The sequence below is a fragment of the Petromyzon marinus genome, chromosome 79 (assembly GCF_048934315.1).
Source record: "Petromyzon marinus isolate PM22_M1 ecotype Great Lakes invasive population chromosome 79, UKy_Petmar_22M1.pri1.0, whole genome shotgun sequence".
Lineage (NCBI taxonomy): Eukaryota > Metazoa > Chordata > Hyperoartia > Petromyzontiformes > Petromyzontidae > Petromyzon > Petromyzon marinus.
Window position 1 is genome coordinate 22,468,287 of NC_133745.1, and position 15,560 is coordinate 22,483,846.

A 15,560-nucleotide genomic window follows, 5' to 3' on the forward strand; every position below is an offset into this window, starting at 1 on the left:
ACAACAACTCATCACAACACTCAGCTAACAACAACTCACTCATCACAACACTCAGCTAACAACAACAACTCATTCATCACAACACTCAGCTGACAACAACAACAACTCATCACAACACTCAGCTAACAACAACAACAACTCATTCATCACAACACTCAGCTGACAACAACAACAACTCACAACACTCAGCTAACAACAACAACAACTCATCACAACACTCAGCTGACAACAACAACAACTCATTCATCACAACACTCAGCTAACAACAACAACAACTCATTCATCACAACACTCAGCTGACAACAACAACAACTCACAACACTCAGCTAACAACAACAACAACTCATCACAACACTCAGCTAACAACAACAACAACTCATCACAACACTCAGCTAACAACAACAACAACTCACTCATCACAACACTCAGCTAACAACAACAACTCACTCATCACAACACTCAGCTAACAACAACAACAACTCATTCATCACAACACTCAGCTGACAACAACAACAACTCACAACACTCAGCTAACAACAACAACAACTCATCACAACACTCAGCTAACAACAACAACTCATTCATCACAACACTCAGCTAACAACAACAACAACTCACTCATCACAACACTCAGCTAACAACAACAACAACTCATCACAACACTCAGCTAACAACAACAACAACTCATCACAACACTCAGCTAACAACAACAACAACAACTCATTCATCACAACACTCAGCTAACAACAACAACAACTCACTCATCACAACACTCAGCTAACAACAACAACAACTCATCACAACACTCAGCTAACAACAACAACAACTCATTCATCACAACACTCAGCTAACAACAACAACTCACTCATCACAACACTCAGCTAACAACAACAACTCACTCATTACAACACTCAGCTAACAACAACAACAACTCATCACAACACTCAGCTGACAACAACTCATTCATCACAACACTCAGCTAACAACAACTCACTCATCACAACACTCAGCTAACAACAACAACAACTCATTCATCACAACACTCAGCTAACAACAACAACTCACTCATCACAACACTCAGCTAACAACAACAACTCACTCATTACAACACTCAGCTAACAACAACAACAACTCATCACAACACTCAGCTGACAACAACTCATTCATCACAACACTCAGCTAACAACAACTCACTCATCACAACACTCAGCTAACAACAACAAAACTCACTCATTACAACACTCAGCTGACAACAACAACTCATCACAACACTCAGCTAACAACAACAACAACTCACTCATCACAACACTCAGCTAACAACAACAACTCATCACAACACTCAGCTAACAACAACAACAACAACTCATCACAACACTCAGCTAACAACAACAACAACTCATCACAACACTCAGCTAACAACAACAACAACTCATTCATTACAACACTCAGCTAACAACAACAACAACTCACTCATCACAACACTCAGCTAACAACAACAACTCATCACAACACTCAGCTAACAACAACAACAACAACTCATCACAACACTCAGCTAACAACAACTCACTCATCACAACACTCAGCTAACAACAACAACTCATTCATTACAACACTCAGCTAACAACAACTTACTCATCACAACACTCAGCTAACAACAACAACAACAACTCATCACAACACTCAGCTAACAACAACAACAACTCATCACAACACTCAGCTAACAACAACTCATTACAACACTCAGCTAACAACAACAACTCATCACAACACTCAGCTGACAACAACAACAACTCATCACAACACTCAGCTAACAACAACAACTCATTCATTACAACACTCAGCTAACAACAACAACAACTCACTCATCACAACACTCAGCTAACAACAACAACAACTCACTCATCACAACACTCAGCTAACAACAACAACAACTCATCACAACACTCAGCTAACAACAACTCATTCATCACAACACTCAGCTAACAACAACAACAACTCACTCATCACAACACTCAGCTAACAACAACAACAACTCATCACAACACTCAGCTAACAACAACAACAACTCATCACAACACTCAGCTAACAACAACAACTCATTCATTACAACACTCAGCTAACAACAACAACAACTCATTCATCACAACACTCAGCTAACAACAACAACAACTCATCACAACACTCAGCTAACAACAACAACAACTCATCACAACACTCAGCTAACAACAACAACTCACTCATCACAACACTCAGCTAACAACTACAACAACTCACTCATTACAACACTCAGCTAACAACAACAACAACTCACTCATCACAACACTCAGCTAACAACAACAACAACTCACTCACTGCAACACTCACTAACACAGTGACACACTCACTGTAACACTCACTAATACAGTGACTCACTCACTGTAACACTCATACAGTGACTCACTCACTGTAACACTCACTAATACAGTGACACACTCACTGTAACACTCATACAGTGACTCACTCACTGTAACACTCACTAATACAGTGACACACTCACTGTAACACTCATACAGTGACTCACTCACTGTAACACTCATACAGTGACTGACTCACTGTACCACTCACTAACACAGTGACTCACTCACTGTAACACTCACTAATACAGTGACACACTCACTGTAACACTCTCTAACACAGTGACTCACTCACTGTACCACTCACTAACACAGTGACTCACTCACTGTAACACTCACTAATACAGTGACACACTCACTGTAACACTCACTAATACAGAGACACACTCACTGTAACACTAACACAGTACCTCACTCACTGTAAGACTCACTAATACAGTGACTCACTCACTGTAACACTCACTAATACAGTGACTCACTCACTGTAACACTCACTAACACAGTGACTCACTCACTGTAACACTCACTAATACAGTGACATACTCACTGTAACACTCATACAGTGACTCACTCACTGTAACACTCATACAGTGACTGACTCACTGTACCACTCACTAATACAGTGACTCACTGTACCACTCACTAATACAGTGACTCACTCACTGCAACACTCACTAACACAGTGACACACTCACTGTAACACTCACTAATACAGTGACTCACTCACTGCAACACTCACTAACACAGTGACACACTCACTGTAACACTCACTAATAAAGTGACTCACTCACTGTTACACTCATACAGTGACTCACTCACTGTAACACTCACTAATACAGTGACACACTCACTGTAACACTCATAGAGTGACTCACTCACTGTAACACTCATACAGTGACTGACTCACTGTACCACTCACTAACACAGTGACTCACTCACTGTAACACTCACTAATACAGTGACTCACTCACTGTAACACTCACTAATACAGTGACTCACTCACTGTAACACTCACTAGCACAGTGACTCACTCACTGTAACACTCACTAACACAGTGACACACTCACTGTAACACTCACTAACACAGTGACTCACTCACTGTAACACTCACTAATACAGAGACACACTCACTGTAACACTCACTAAGTGACTCACTCACTGTAACACTCACTAATACAGTGACTCACTCACTGTAACACTCACTAACACAGTGACACACTCACTGTAACACTCATACAGTGACTCACTCACTGTAACACTAATACAGTGACTGACTCACTGTACCACTCACTAACACAGTGACTCACTCACTATACCACTCACGAACACAGTGACTCACTCACTGTAACACTCACTAATACAGTGACTCACTCACTGCAACACTCACTAACACAGTGACACACTCACTGTTACACTCACTAATACAGTGACTCATTCACTGTAACACTAATACAGTGACTCACTCACTGTAACACTCACTAATACAGTGACTCACTCACTGTAACACTCACTAATACAGTGACTCACTCACTGTAACACTCACTAATACAGTGACACACTCACTGTAACACTCATACAGTGACTCACTCACTGTAACACTCATGCAGTGACTGACTCACTGTACCACTCACTAATACAGTGACTCACTGTACCACTCACTAATACAGTGACTCACTCACTGTAACACTCACTAACACAGTGACTCACTCACTGTAACACTCACTAATACAGTGACACACTCACTGTAACACTCATACAGTGACTCACTCACTGTAACACTCATACAGTGACTGACTCACTGTACCACTCACTAACAGTGACTCACTCACTGTACCACTCACTAATACAGTGACTCACTCACTGTAACACTCACTAACACAGTGACTCACTCACTGTAACACTCACTAATACAGTGACTCACTCACTGTAACACTCACTAACACAGTGACTCACTCACTGCAACACTCACTAACACAGTGACACACTCACTGTAACACTCACTAAGTGACTCACTCACTGTAACACTAACACAGTACCTCACTCACTGTAACACTCACTAATACAGTGACACACTCACTGTAACACTCACTAATACAGTGACTCACTCACTGTAACACTCACTAATACAGTGACTCACTCACTGTACCACTCACTAACACAGTGACACACTCACTGTAACACTCACTAATACAGTGACTCACTCACTGTAACACTCATACAGTGACTCACTCACTGTAACACTCACTAATACAGTGACTCACTCACTGTACCACTCACCAACACAATGACTCACTCACTGTACCACTCACTAACACAATGACTCACTCACTGTAACACTCACTAATACAGTGACTCACTCACTGTAACACTCACTAATACAGTGACTCACTCACTGTACCACTCACTAATACAGTGACTCACTCACTGTAACACTCAACAACACCACTGTCGCTGAACCGTAATCTGCTTCTGAGGGATGACGTCATCCCTGTGTCGGTTATCCGCACCGCTTCTGGGTAGGGAGGGGGCGAGATGACGTCATCCCTGTGCCAGTTACCGTTGAACAGCTTTTGAGCGATGACGTCATCCGGCTTGGTTATCCAGAGCGATTTTTTTGGAGTGACGTCATCCGTGTCGGTTAAAAGGGATCCAGATTTTGGGATATGACGTCATCCTTGTCGGTTAATCGGTACGAGTCGGATGACGTATGACATCATTCAGTGTTTGCAATCAGAGCGCGCGACGTCATTGCGCGTCGGTGCAGCGAGAACTGACAGACATGTTGGGACATTACGTCATCGGCGTTTGTTCTCTGACCCAGGTGCCAGATCCTGACGTCACCAGTGTTGTTTGAACGAGAAATGTCGTAGTGACGTCTGTCGTACAGCACGGTCGTGACGTCTCCCTATCTGTTTTCCAAACGTATTACGGACGTGACGTCATCGGTATAAGTATTTCCCTATGGCGGGCAAAACTTTGACGCGGAGGTGTGATGTCATTCGCGTATGTTTACGTCAATCACCTTTCTGATGTAAAAAAACTATTCTGGAACGTGAATTGCATGTGACGTCATCCGGTTGCCGAGGCGGCGTTGGCATGACGTCACTGGCGTTGCCGAACCGCGTGACTTTGGGTTGTGGCCGTGACGTCACCACCTGGCGCGTGACAGGCTAACTGATATTACGTCACGCACGAAACAAAAACATTGACGCGAGACGCCGCTCAGAAAAAATAAATGACGTCATCACCACCACGTTCACTGAGGCTCACTCCCATAGGGTTCAGTGTTAATCACTGGGGCTCGCTCCCATAGGGTTCAGTGTTAATCACTGAGACTCACTCCCATAGGGTTCAGTGTTAATCACTGAGACTCACTCCCATAGGGTTCAGTGTTAATCACTGAGACTCACTCCCATAGGGTTCAGTGTTAATCACTGAGGCTCACTCCCATAGGGTTCAGTGTTAATCACTGGGGCCCACTGCCATAGGGTTCAATGTTAATCACTGGGGCTCACTCCCATAGGGTACAGTGTTAATCGCTGGGACTCACTCTCATAGGGTTCAGTGTTAATCACTGAGACTCCAATAGGGTTCAGTGTTAATCACTGGGGCTCACTCCCATAGGGTTCAGTGTTAATCACTGAGACTCACTCCCATAGGGTTCTGTGTTAATCGCTGGGGCTCACTCCCATAGGGTTCAGTGTTAATCACTGAGACTCACTCCCATAGGGTTCAGTGTTAATCACTGAGGCTCACTCCCCTATGGTTCAGTGTTAATCACTGAGACTCCAATAGGGTTCAGTGTTAATCACTGGGGCTCACTCCCATAGGGTTCAGTGTTAATCACTGAGACTCACTCCCATAGGGTTCAGTGTTAATCGCTGGGGCTCACTCCCATAGGGTTCAGTGTTAATCACTGAGACTCACTCCCATAGGGTTCAGTGTTACTCACTGAGACTCACTCCCATAGGGTTCAGTGTTAATCACAGGGGCTCACTCCCATAGGGTTCAGTGTTAATCACTGGGACTCACTCCCATAGGGTTCAGTGTTAATCACTGAGACTCTAATAGGGTTCAATGTTAATCACTGAAGCTCACTCCCATAGGGTTCAGTGTTAATCACTGAGGCTCACTCCCATAGGGTTCAGTGTTAATCACTGGGGCTGACTCCCATAGGGTTCAGTGTTAATTACTGAGACTCACTCCCATAGGGTTCAGTGTTAATCACTCGGGCTCACTCCCATAGGGTTCAGTGTTAATCACTGGGACTCACTCCCATAGTGTTCAGGGTTAATCACTGAGACTCTAATAGGGTTCAATGTTAATCACGGAGGCTCACTTCCATAGGGTTCAGTGTTAATCACTGAGGCTCACTCCCATAGGGTTCAGTGTTAATCACTGGGGCTCACTCCCATAGGGTTCAGTGTTAATCACTGAGACTCACTCCCATAGGGTTCAGTGTTAATTACTGAGACTCACTCTCATAGGGTTCAGTGTTAATCACTGGGGCTCACTCCCATAGGGTTCTGTGTTCATCACTGGGACTCACTCCCATAGGGTTCAGTGTTAATCACTGAGACTCACTCTCATAGGGTTCAGTGTTAATCAATGGGGCTCACTCCCATAGGGTTCAGTGTTAATCACTGAGGCTCACTCCCAAAGGGTTCAGTGTTAATCACTGGGACTCGCTCCCATAGGGTTCAGTGTTAATCACTGAGGCTCACTCCCATAGGATTCAGTGTTTATCACTGGGACTCGCTCCCATAGGGTTCAGTGTTAATCACTGAGACTCATTCCCATAGGGTTCCGTGTTAATCACTGAGGCTCACTCCCCTATGGTTCAGTGTTAATCACTGAGACTCCAATAGGGTTCAGTGTTAATCACTGGGGCTCACTCCCATAGGGTTCAGTGTTAATCACTGAGACTCACTCCCATAGGGTTCAGTGTTAATCGCTGGGGCTCACTCCCATAGGGTTCAGTGTTAATCAATGAGACTCACTCCCATAGGGTTCAGTGTTACTCACTGAGACTCACTCCCATAGGGTTCAGTGTTAATCACAGGGGCTCACTCCCATAGGGTTCAGTGTTAATCACTGGGACTCACTCCCATAGGGTTCAGTGTTAATCACTGAGACTCTAATAGGGTTCAATGTTAATCACTGAGGCTCACTCCCATAGGGTTCAGTGTTAATCACTGAGGCTCACTCCCATAGGGTTCAGTGTTAATCACTGGGGCTCACTCCCATAGGGTTCAGTGTTAATTACTGAGACTCACTCCCATAGGGTTCAGTGTTAATCACTGGGGCTCCATCCCATAGGGTTCATTGTTAATCACTGGGACTCACTCCCATAGGGTTCAGTGTTAATCACTGAGACTCTAATAGGGTTCAATGTTAATCACTGAGGCTCACTCCCATAGGGTTCAGTGTTAATCACTGGGACTCACTCCCATAGGGTTCAGTGTTAATCACTCAGACTCTAATAGGGTTCAATGTTAATCATTGAGGCTCACTCCCATAGGGTTCAGTGTTAATCACTGAGGCTCACTCCCATAGGGTTCAGTGTTAATCACTGGGGCTCACTCTCATAGGGTTCAGTGTTAATCAATGGGGCTCACTCCCATAGGGTTCAGTGTTAATCACTGAGGCTCACTCCCATAAGGTTCAGTGTTAATCACTGAGACTCTAATATGGTTCAATGTTAATCACTGAGGCTCACTCCCATAGGGTTCAGTGTTAATCACTGAGGCTCACTCCCATAGGGTTCAGTGTTAATCACTGGGGCTCACTCCCATAGGGTTCAGTGTTAATCACTGAGACTCACTCCCATAGGGTTCAGTGTTAATCACTGGGGCTCACTCCCATAGGGTTCAGTGTTAATCACTGAGACTCTAATAGGGTTCAATGTTAATCACTGAGGCTCACTCCCATAGGGTTCAGTGTTAATCACTGAGGCTCACTCCCATAGGGTTCAGTGTTAATCACTGGGGCTCACTCCCATAGTGTTCAGGGTTAATCACTGAGACTCTAATAGGGTTCAATGTTAATCACGGAGGCTCACTTCCATAGGGTTCAGTGTTAATCACTGAGGCTCACTCCCATAGGGTTCAGTGTTAATCACTGGGGCTCACTCCCATAGGGTTCAGTGTTAATCACTGAGACTCACTCCCATAGGGTTCAGTGTTAATTACTGAGACTCACTCTCATAGGGTTCAGTGTTAATCACTGGGGCTCACTCCCATAGGGTTCTGTGTTCATCACTGGGACTCACTCCCATAGGGTTCAGTGTTAATCACTGAGACTCACTCTCATAGGGTTCAGTGTTAATCAATGGGGCTCACTCCCATAGGGTTCAGTGTTAATCACTGAGGCTCACTCCCAAAGGGTTCAGTGTTAATCACTGGGACTCGCTCCCATAGGGTTCAGTGTTAATCACTGAGGCTCACTCCCATAGGATTCAGTGTTTATCACTGGGACTCGCTCCCATAGGGTTCAGTGTTAATCACTGAGACTCATTCCCATAGGGTTCCGTGTTAATCACTGAGGCTCACTCCCCTATGGTTCAGTGTTAATCACTGAGACTCCAATAGGGTTCAGTGTTAATCACTGGGGCTCACTCCCATAGGGTTCAGTGTTAATCACTGAGACTCACTCCCATAGGGTTCAGTGTTAATCGCTGGGGCTCACTCCCATAGGGTTCAGTGTTAATCAATGAGACTCACTCCCATAGGGTTCAGTGTTACTCACTGAGACTCACTCCCATAGGGTTCAGTGTTAATCACAGGGGCTCACTCCCATAGGGTTCAGTGTTAATCACTGGGACTCACTCCCATAGGGTTCAGTGTTAATCACTGAGACTCTAATAGGGTTCAATGTTAATCACTGAGGCTCACTCCCATAGGGTTCAGTGTTAATCACTGAGGCTCACTCCCATAGGGTTCAGTGTTAATCACTGGGGCTCACTCCCATAGGGTTCAGTGTTAATTACTGAGACTCACTCCCATAGGGTTCAGTGTTAATCACTGGGGCTCCATCCCATAGGGTTCAGTGTTAATCACTGGGACTCACTCCCATAGGGTTCAGTGTTAATCACTGAGACTCTAATAGGGTTCAATGTTAATCACTGAGGCTCACTCCCATAGGGTTCAGTGTTAATCACTGGGACTCACTCCCATAGGGTTCAGTGTTAATCACTCAGACTCTAATAGGGTTCAATGTTAATCACTGAGGCTCACTCCCATAGGGTTCAGTGTTAATCACTGAGGCTCACTCCCATAGGGTTCAGTGTTAATCACTGGGGCTCACTCTCATAGGGTTCAGTGTTAATCAATGGGGCTCACTCCCATAGGGTTCAGTGTTAATCACTGAGGCTCACTCCCATAAGGTTCAGTGTTAATCACTGAGACTCTAATATGGTTCAATGTTAATCACTGAGGCTCACTCCCATAGGGTTCAGTGTTAATCACTGAGGCTCACTCCCATAGGGTTCAGTGTTAATCACTGGGGCTCACTCCCATAGGGTTCAGTGTTAATCACTGAGACTCACTCCCATAGGGTTCAGTGTTAATCACTGGGGCTCACTCCCATAGGGTTCAGTGTTAATCACTGAGACTCTAATAGGGTTCAATGTTAATCACTGAGGCTCACTTCCATAGGGTTCAGTGTTAATCACTGAGGCTCACTCCCATAGGGTTCAGTGTTAATCACTGGGGCTCACTCCCATAGGGTTCAGTGTTAATCACTGAGACTCACTCCCATAGGGTTCAGTGTTAATCACTGAGACTCACTCTCATAGGGTTCAGTGTTAATCACTGGGGCTCACTCCCATAGGGTTCTGTGTTCATCACTGGGACTCACTCCCATAGGGTTCAGTGTTAATCACTGAGACTCACTCTCATAGGGTTCAGTGTTAATCAATGGGGCTCACTCCCATAGGGTTCAGTGTTAATCACTGAGGCTCACTCCCATAGGGTTCAGTGTTAATCACTGGGACTCGCTCCCATAGGGTTCAGTGTTAATCACTGAGGCTCACTCCCATAGGATTCAGTGTTTATCACTGGGACTCGCTCCCATAGGGTTCAGTGTTAATCACTGAGACTCATTCCCATAGGGTTCCGTGTTAATCACTGAGGCTCACTCCAATAGGGTTAAGTGTTAATCACTGAGACTCACTCCCATAGGGTTCAGTGTTAATCACTGGGGCTCACTCCCATAGGGTTCAGTGTTAATCACTGGGGCTCACTCCCATATGTTTCAGTGTTAATCACTGAGACTCATTCCCATAGGGTTCAGTGTTAATCACTGAGGCTCACTCCAATAGGGTTCAGTGTTAATCACTGAGACTCACTCCCATAGGGTTCAGTGCTAATCACTGAGACTCACTCCCATAGGGTTCAGTGTTAATCACTGAGGCTCACTCCCATAGCGTTCAGTGTTAATCACTGGGACTCGCTCCCATAGGGTTCAGTGTTAATCACTGAGGCTCACTCCCATAGGATTCAGTGTTTATCACTGGGACTCGCTCCCATAGGGTTCAGTGTTAATCACTGAGACTCATTCCCATAGGGTTCAGTGTTAATCACTGAGGCTCACTCCAATAGGGTTAAGTGTTAATCACTGAGACTCACTCCCATAGGGTTCAGTGTTAATCACTGGGGCTCACTCCCATAGGGTTCAGTGTTAATCACTGGGGCTCACTCCCATAGGTTTCAGTGTTAATCACTGAGACTCATTCCCATAGGGTTCAGTGTTAATCACTGAGGCTCACTCCAATAGGGTTCAGTGTTAATCACTGGGGCTCACTCCCATAGGGTTCGGTGTTAATCCCTGGGGCTCACTCCCATAGGGTTCAGTGTTAATCACTGAGGCTCATTCCCATAGGGTTGAGTGTTAATCACTGGGGCTCACTCCCATAGGGTTCAGTGTTAATCACTGAGACTCACTCCCATAGGGTTCAGTGTTAATCACTGAGACTCACTCCCATAGGGTTCAGTGTTAATCACTGAGACTCACTCCCATAGGGTTCAGTGTTAATCACTGGGGCTCACTCCCATCGGGTTCAGTGTTAATCCATGGGGCTCACTCCCATAGGGTTCAGTGTTAATCACTGAGACTCATTCCCATCGGGTTCAGTGTTGATCACTGAGGCTCACTCCAATAGGGTTCAGTGTTAATCACTGAGACTCACTCCCATAGGGTTCAGTGTTAATCACTGAGGCTCACTCCCATAGGGTTCAGTGTTAATCACTGGGGCTCACTCCCATAGGGTTCAGTGTTAATCACTGAGACTCACTCCCATAGGGTTCAGTGTTAATCACTGGGGCTCACTCCCATAGGGTTCAGTGTTAATCACTGGGGCTCACTCCCATAGGGTTCAGTGTTAATCACTGAGACTCACTCCCATAGGGTTCAGTGTTAATCACTGAGACTCACTCTCATAGGGTTCAGTGTTAATCACTGGGGCTCACTCCCATAGGGTTCTGTGTTCATCACTGGGACTCACTCCCATAGGGTTCAGTGTTAATCACTGAGACTCACTCTCATAGGGTTCAGTGTTAATCAATGGGGCTCACTCCCATAGGGTTCAGTGTTAATCACTGAGGCTCACTCCCATAGGGTTCAGTGTTAATCACTGGGACTCGCTCCCATAGGGTTCAGTGTTAATCACTGAGGCTCACTCCCATAGGATTCAGTGTTTATCACTGGGACTCGCTCCCATAGGGTTCAGTGTTAATCACTGAGACTCATTCCCATAGGGTTCCGTGTTAATCACTGAGGCTCACTCCAATAGGGTTAAGTGTTAATCACTGAGACTCACTCCCATAGGGTTCAGTGTTAATCACTGGGGCTCACTCCCATAGGGTTCAGTGTTAATCACTGGGGCTCACTCCCATATGTTTCAGTGTTAATCACTGAGACTCATTCCCATAGGGTTCAGTGTTAATCACTGAGGCTCACTCCAATAGGGTTCAGTGTTAATCACTGAGACTCACTCCCATAGGGTTCAGTGCTAATCACTGAGACTCACTCCCATAGGGTTCAGTGTTAATCACTGAGGCTCACTCCCATAGGGTTCAGTGTTAATCACTGGGACTCGCTCCCATAGGGTTCAGTGTTAATCACTGAGGCTCACTCCCATAGGATTCAGTGTTTATCACTGGGACTCGCTCCCATAGGGTTCAGTGTTAATCACTGAGACTCATTCCCATAGGGTTCAGTGTTAATCACTGAGGCTCACTCCAATAGGGTTAAGTGTTAATCACTGAGACTCACTCCCATAGGGTTCAGTGTTAATCACTGGGGCTCACTCCCATAGGGTTCAGTGTTAATCACTGGGGCTCACTCCCATAGGTTTCAGTGTTAATCACTGAGACTCATTCCCATAGGGTTCAGTGTTAATCACTGAGACTCACTCCCATAGGGTTCAGTGTTAATCACTGAGACTCACTCCCATAGGGTTCAGTGTTAATCACTGAGACTCACTCCCATAGGGTTCAGTGTTAATCACTGGGGCTCACTCCCATCGGGTTCAGTGTTAATCCATGGGGCTCACTCCCATAGGGTTCAGTGTTAATCACTGAGACTCATTCCCATCGGGTTCAGTGTTGATCACTGAGGCTCACTCCAATAGGGTTCAGTGTTAATCACTGAGACTCACTCCCATAGGGTTCAGTGTTAATCACTGAGGCTCACTCCCATAGGGTTCAGTGTTAATCACTGGGGCTCACTCCCATAGGGTTCGTTGTTAATCACTGAGACTCACTCCCATAGGGTTCAGTGTTAATCACTGGGGCTCACTCCCATAGGGTTCAGTGTTAATCACTGGGACTCACTCCCATAAGGTTCAGTGTTAATCACTGAGACTCTAATAGGGTTCAATGTTAATCACTGAGGCTCACTCCCATAGGGTTCAGTGTTAATCACTGGGGCTCACTCCCATAGGGTTCAGTGTTAATCACTGGGGCTCACTCCCATAGGGTTCAGTGTTAATCACTGAGACTCACTCCCATAGGGTTCAGTGTTAATCACTGAGACTCACTCTCATAGGGTTCAGTGTTAATCACTGGGGCTCACTCCCATAGGGTTCTGTGTTCATCACTGGGACTCACTCCCATAGGGTTCAGTGTTAATCACTGAGACTCACTCTCATAGGGTTCAGTGTTAATCAATGGGGCTCACTCCCATAGGGTTCAGTGTTAATCACTGAGGCTCACTCCCATAGGGTTCAGTGTTTATCACTGGGACTCGCTCCCATAGGGTTCAGTGTTAATCACTGAGGCTCACTCCCATAGGATTCAGTGTTTATCACTGGGACTCGCTCCCATAGGGTGCAGTGTTAATCACTGAGACTCATTCCCATAGGGTTCCGTGTTAATCACAGAGGCTCACTCCAATAGGTTTAAGTGTTAATCACTGAGACTCACTCCCATAGGGTTCAGTGTTAATCACTGGGGCTCACTCCCATAGGGTTCAGTGTTAATCACTGGGGCTCACTCCCATAGGTTTCAGTGTTAATCACTGAGACTCATTCCCATAGGGTTCAGTGTTAATCACTGAGGCTCACTCCAATAGGATTCAGTGTTAATCACTGAGACTCACTCCCATAGGGTTCGGTGTTAATCACTGGGGCTCACTCCCATAGGGTTCAGTGTTGATCACTGAGACTCACTCCCATAGGGTTCAGTGTTAATCACTGAGGCTCACTCCCATAGGGTTCAGATATAATCACTGGGACTCGCTCCCATAGGGTTCAGTGGTAATCACTGAGGTTCACTCCCATAGGATTCAGTGTTTATCACTGGGACTCGCTCCCATAGGGTTCAGTGTTAATCACTGAGACTCATTCCCATAGGGTTCAGTGTTAATCACTGAGGCTCACTCCAATAGGGTTAAGTGTTAATCACTGAGACTCACTCCCATAGGGTGTCAGTGTTAATCACTGGGGCTCACTCCCATAGGGTTCAGTGTTAATCACTGGGGCTCACTCCCATAGGTTTCAGTGTTAATCACTGAGACTCATTCCCATAGGGTTCATTGTTAATCACTGAAGCTCACTCCAATAGGGTTCAGTGTTAATCACTGAGATTCACTCCCATAGGGTTCAGTGTTAATCACTGGGGCTCACTCCCATAGGGTTCAGTGTTAATCACTGAGACTCACTCCCATAGGGTTCAGTGTTAATCACTGAGACTCACTCTCATAGCGTTCAGTGTTAATCACTGGGGCTCACTCCCATAGGGTTCAGTGTTAATCGCTGAGGCTCACTCCCATAGGGTTCAGTGTAAATCACTGGGACTCGCTCCCATAGGGTTCAGTGTTAATCACTGAGGCTCACTCCCATAGGATTCAGTGTTTATCACTGGGACTCGCTCCCATAGGGTTCAGTATTAATCACTGAGACTCATTCCCATAGGGTTCAGTGTTAATCACTGAGGCTCACTCCAATAGGGTTAAGTGTTAATCACTGAGACTCACTCCCATAGGGTTCAGTGTTAATCACTGGGGCTCACTCCCATAGGGTTCAGTGTTAATCACTGGGGCTCACTCCTATAGGTTTAAGTGTTAATCTCTGAGACTCATTCCCATAGGGTTCAGTGTTAATCACTGAGGCTCACTCCAATAGTGTTCAGTGTTAATCACTGAGACTCACTCCTATAGGGTTCAGTGTTAATCACTGGGGCTCACTCCCATAGGGTTCAGTGTTAATCACTGGGACTCACTCCCATAGGGTTCAGTGTTAATCACTGGGGCTCACTCCCATAGGGTTCAGTGTTAATCACTGAGACTCACTCCCATAGGGTTCAGTGTTAATCACTGAGACTCACTCCCATAGGGTTCAGTGTTAATCACTGAGGCTCACTCCCATAGGGTTCAGTGTTAATCACTGAGGCTCACTCCCATAGGGTTCAGTGTTAATCACTGAGGCTCACTCCCATAGGGTTCAGTGTTCATCACTGGGACTCACTCCCATAGGGTTCAGTGTTAATCACTGAGGCTCACCCCCCTATGGTTCAGTGTTAATCACTGAGACTCCAATAGGGTTCAGTGTTAATCACTGGGGCTCACTCCCATAGGGTTCAGTGTTAATCACTGAGACTCACTCCCATAGGGTTCAGTGTTAATCGCTGGGGCTCACTCCCATAGGGTTAAGTGTTAATCACTGAGACT

At 45.6% G+C, this 15,560-nt stretch overlaps 1 protein-coding gene across 1 annotated transcript in view; it reads right to left on the reverse strand.

Annotated features, from left to right (window-relative positions):
- Positions 1 to 4,949, reverse strand: part of LOC116937976 (intermembrane lipid transfer protein VPS13C-like) — a 70,215-nt gene extending 65,266 nt beyond the window's left edge. The window contains exon 1 of the mRNA XM_076057108.1: positions 4,815 to 4,949. The gene's annotated coding sequence lies outside the window, so the exon portion shown is untranslated. The remainder of the gene's footprint in view (positions 1 to 4,814) is intronic.
- Between the last annotated feature and the right edge of the window lie 10,611 nt (positions 4,950 to 15,560).